Genomic DNA, 5,825 nt, shown 5'->3' with positions numbered 1-5,825 from the left:
AATTATCACAAACTTGGTAGGTTAAAACAACAGAATTTTACTCTCACACTATTCTGGAGGCCAAAAATCCAAAGTCAAGGTGTTGACAAGGCTGCACTCCCTCTGGAGGCTCTAGGGGAGAATCAGATAATTGCCTCTTCCAAATTATGATAGCTCCACGAGTTTTTTGGCTTGTGGCTACATAACTCCAATCTCTACCTCTCTCTTCACCTGGCATTCTCCTTTTCTCTCTGTGTCTTCCTATGTCTCTCTTATAATATAGGACACTTGTCATTAGATTTAGGGCCTGAATAATCAAGGTTGATCTCATTTTGATATCTTTAACTTAACTACATCTGCAAAAAGAGCTTTTCCAAATAGGGTCACATTCCAGGCCATGGACATATCTTTTGGGGGGGGGGTCACCATTCAACACATAACAATCATTTCAGAGGCAATTATAATTATTTGTGTGGAAAATAATAAGAGCCTGGATTAGGATGGTAGCCATGGAGTTCGACACAAGTGGATGGATTCGAAATGTATTTTAGTAGTGGAGCATAAAGGACTTCATGGTGGTTTAGAAGTGGGCGCTCAGGGGAAGGGGTGGTGAGTCAGTGTCCTAACTGAGATTTGAACATAGGGCTGTGTAACCTAGGTATGAGTTTCAAAAAGTCTCTTTTGGAGCCACGTAGGGAATGGACTGGAGGGGAGAGAATAAGGCCAGGGAAGGGCCTGAGGTCTGGGTCCAGGTGGGAGAACAAAAGTCCTGAGTCAGCCCGAGCCACGAGGACAGAGAGGAGGGGACAGAGTAGAGAATCAGGGGGAAGAAGGGATTGGCTTAGGGACTGATGGGCCATATGGGAAAGAGGGAGAGAGGAAATGAGGACATCACCCAGGGGTTGGTTCACCAAGGAATAAAGAATCTGTGAACTTGAAGACAGATATTTTGACATTATCCAGTCAGAGGAGAAAAAAATAAGAATGGAAAAGAGAGAATTCAGTTTGTTTACATTTTGTTGAGAATTGTTGCATCTATGTTCTAAACTTACACCTCAAGGAACTAGAAAAAGAAGAAATAAGCCCACAGGTAGCAGAAGGAAAGAAATAGTAATGATTAGACCAGAAATAAATGAAATAGAGACTAGAAAGAAACAAAATAGATGAATGAAACTAAGAGTTAGGTTTTTTGACAAGATGAGCAAAAATTGAAAAACCTTTAGCTAGACTAAGAAAAAAGATAAACGGCTCAATTAATAAAATTATAAATGAAAGAGGAGACATAACAAATGATACTACAGAAATACAAAGGATCATAAGAGACTACTATGAGCAATTATACACCAACAAATTAGATAATTTAGAAAAAATGAATAAATTACTAGAAACATACAACTTACCAAGACTGAACCATAAAGTAAATCTGAACAGACCAATAATGAGCAAGGAGATTGGGTCAATAATCAAAAATCTCCCAACAAATAAAAGCCCAGGACCAGATAACTTTATGGGTGAATTCTACCAAACATTTAAAGAAGAATCAATACCAATCATTCTCAGACTCTTCCCAAAAGTTGAGGAGGAAGGAACACTTCCAAACTCATTTTATGAGACCAGCATTACCCTGATATCAAAGCCAGACAAGGACACTGCAAGAAAAGAAAATTATAGGCCAATGTCCTTGATGAACGTAGATGCAAAAATCCTCACTAAAATACTATCAAATTGAATTCAACAGCACATCACAAGGATCATACACCATGATTTAGTGGGATGTATCCCTGGGGTGCAAGCATGGTTCAACACATGGCAGTCAACACATGTGATATGCCACATTAACAGAATGAAGGATAAAAAGCATATGATCATTTCGTTAGATGCAGAAAAGCACTTGACAAAATTCAACATCCTTTCATGATAAAAATTCTCAACAAATTAGGTATAGAAGGAATGTACCTCAACATAATGAAGGCCCTATATGACAAGCTCACAGCTAACATCACACTCAATGGTGAAAAGTTAAAAGCCTTTCCTCTAAGATCAGGAACAATACAAAAATGTCCACTCTCATCATTTCTATTCAAAATAGTACTGGAAGTCCTAGCCACAACAATTAGGCAAGAAAAAGAAATAAAACTTATCCAAATCAAAGAGGAAGAAAATTATCTGTTTGCAGATGATGTGATCTTATGTAGAAAACCCTAAAGACACACCAAAAACCTGACTAACAAATGAATTCAGTAAAGTTGCAGGATACAAAATCAACATACAAAAGTCAGCTGTGGACTTCCCTGGTGGCGCAGTGGTTAAGAATCCGCCTGCCAATGCAGGGGACACGGGTTTGATCCCTGGTCCAGGAAGATCCCACATGCCACGGAGCAACTAAGCCCGTGCACCACAACTACTGAGCCTGCACTCTTGAGCCCACGAGACACAACTACTGAGCCTGTATGCCACAACTACTGAAGCCTGCACTCTCTAGGGCCTGTGCTCCACAACAAGAGAAGCCACCACAGTGAGAAGCCCACGCACTGCAACGAAAAGTAGCCCACGCTCGCCACAACTAGCGAAAGCCTGCACGCAGCAACGAAGACCAAATGCAGCCAAAAAAAAAGTCAGCTGCATTTCTATACTCTAACAACAAACTATCTAAAAAAACTTAAGAAAGCAATTCCATTTATAATTGTATCAAAAACAATAAAACACTTAGGAATAAATTTAACCAAGGAGATGAAAGACCTGTACACTGAAAACTATAAGACATTGAGAAAAGAAACATTGGGGAATACACAAATAAATAGAAAGATATCCCATGTTCTTGGATTGAAAGAATTAATATCGTGAAAATGCCCAGAGTACCCGAAGCAGTCTACAGAGTCAATGTAATCCCTATCAAAATTCCAATTTTTCACAGAAATAGGAAAAAACTATCCTAAAATTTGTATGGAACTGTGAAAGACCCTGAATAACCAAAGCACTCCTCAGAAAGAAGAACAAGGTTGGAGACATCATACTTCCTAATTTCAAACTATATTACAAAGTTATAGTGATCAAAGCAATATGGTACTGGTATAAAAACAGGCACATAGACCAGTGAAACATAATAGAGAGTCCAGAAATACACCCATGCATATACAGTCAACTAATTTTTGACAAGCGTGCCAAGAACACACAATGGGAAAAGGACAGTCTCTTCAATAAATGGGAAAACTGTATAAGCACATGCAAAAGAATGAAACTGAACCACTATCGTACACCACTCACAAAAATTAACTTGAAAAGGATTAAAGACTTAAGTGTAAAACCTGAAACTGTAAAACTCCTAGAAGAAAAACATAGGGAAACAGCTCCTTGAGTTTTACCACATGGGTCTTGGCAATAGTTCATTGGATAAGACACCAAAAGCACAGGAAACAAAAGCTAAAATAAACAAGTGAGATTACATGAAACAATAGAGCTTCTACATAGCAGAGGAAACAATCAATATATTGAAAGGGCAACCTTTTCAATGAAGAATATGAGAAAATATTTGCAAACCATATACCTGATAAAGGGTTAATATTCAAATTACATAAAGAACTCATATAACTCAACAGCAAAAAAGCAAATAACTCAATTTGAAAATGGGCAAAGGACCTGAACAGACATTTTTTTCCGAAGAAGACATACATGTGGCCAATAGAGGTATGAAAAGGTGTTCAGCATCACTAATCATGAGGGAAATGCAAATCAAAACCATGAGATTCCACCTCATAACTGTTAGGATGGCTATTATCAAAAAGACAAGAGATAACAAGTGTTGGCGAGGATGTGAAGAAAAAGGAACCATTGTGTACTCTTGTGGGAATGTATAAATTGGTGCAGCCACTATGGAAAACAGTATGGAGGTTCCTCAAAAAATTAAAAATAGAAGCACCGTATGCTCCAGCAATGCCACTCCTGGGTATATATCCAAAGGAAATGAAGTCAGTATCTTGAAGAAATATCTTTTCACTCATGTTCATTACAGCATTATTCACAATAGCCAAGATATGGAAGCAAATGTCCTTCAACAGATGAATAGATCAAGAAAATGTGATACATCCCTAACCCTAACTTTAATATATATATATCACAATGGAATATTATTCAGCCATAAAAAAGAAAATTCTGCCATTTGGGACAACAGGGATGAACCTGCAGTGGGGGGAGGGGGAGGCGGCATTATGCTAGGTGAAAGAAGCCAGAGAAAGAAAAATACTGGTACCATTTATATGTAGAATCTTTTTTAAAAAAAAATTTTTAAAGGCCAATTTCATAGAAACAGAAACATTGTAGAATGGTGGTTGCCAGGGGCTGGGGAGTGGGGAAAATTGGGAGACATAGGTCTAAGGGTATAAACATTCAGTTATAAGAGGAATAAGTTCTGATCAGAGGATCTAATGTACAGCATGACAAATATAGTTCATAATACAGTTTTGTGTGCTGGAAAGTTGCTGAGAGTAGATCTTAAGTGTTCTCACCATACACACACTAAGTTTACTATGTGAAGTGATGAATATGTTAATTAGCTTGAGCCTGGCAATCATTCCACTATATACATATATGTATATACGTATGTACATATATACATATAAAATCATCATTCTGTACACTTTAAATATGTACAATTATACTTGTCAGTTATTCCTCGGTAAAGTTGGAGGGAAAAAGAAAGCCCAGAGTCAAAAATCAGAATACTATTAATATGAATTGATTTTTGATGACATTAATAAGAAATAATTACATTTGGAGACTTAAAAAAAAAAAAGTGGATGAGATCGCTCAGAAGAGAGAGAGGGTACTGGGTCTCTAAGAAGGTCTGGTTTTCCAGGGCCTGGGTGGATGTCAAGATGGTAGGAACATCCCTGATGTTAAAAATCCGTGAGGCCTTTAGGACTTGACAGAAGTGAGGAACCTGCAGGGCATCAGGGGAGACTTCAAAGGCTGCTGGCTGCACAGCTCGGGCCTAGAGACAATCAGGTACTGCACACCCGGATCTAACAGCCAAGGTCCTGGGCTCAATCCTGACTCCTGTGGGGCCTGCCCCTCTAGGGGCCTCACTGCAGAAGCAGGAAGTACTGCCCGAGGCTCAGCTTCCGCTCTGGGTGTTCTGGTACCTCCAAGTCACCCCCTCGCACTGGGGACCTTCCCACTTGGGACCTGCAGCACTTTCACTTCCCCCAGGTGCCCAGCCCCTGGCCCAGCACATGGGAGGACCTTGGTCTACACTTGTTGCCAAGAACAGGATGCAGACTCCGAGAGAGGGGCAATGACAGGAAGGTGGGGGAAGGGGGTAGATAAACAGAGAAAGAAGGACAGGCACACAGATATGGGGCCAGAAACCAGAGAGGGAGAGGATAGAGACCTGGGGGGGAAGGGGACAGAGACCCAGAGGTAAAGAGAGGATAAAGATCCAGAGAGAAAAGAACAGAGACCGAGAGAGAGGAGGACAAGAGACTGGGAGAGCTGGGAAGCAGGGACACAGATGAATGCAGAGGTGGCAGAGCTTTGCAGGCGGTGAGGTCAGAGTGTCTGTGAGGTCGGCTGCTGTCCAGGGCCAGCCTGGGGTCCTGGTGCCCAGAGTAGGTGGGTGCAAGTAGATCAGGATTCCCTGTGCGTCCCCCAGCCTGAGCCATGGAGACCTGGGAAGAACTGCCTGGTATGTCCTTGGTGCCCACCAATTCCAAGGCCCCTCAGGTACTGGTGGTGTGTGCATCCCAGTGGGGCAGGTGAGGGAGATGGGGACAGAGACACAGAAGAAAGTCACCTCGCATGTAAAGGGAGGGGGTGGGGCTCTGCCCCTGGAACTTCCTCTTTCTCTGAGT

The sequence above is a fragment of the Balaenoptera musculus genome, chromosome 19 (assembly GCF_009873245.2).
Source record: "Balaenoptera musculus isolate JJ_BM4_2016_0621 chromosome 19, mBalMus1.pri.v3, whole genome shotgun sequence".
NCBI lineage: Eukaryota > Metazoa > Chordata > Mammalia > Artiodactyla > Balaenopteridae > Balaenoptera > Balaenoptera musculus.
This window is presented reverse-complemented; position numbering follows the sequence as displayed.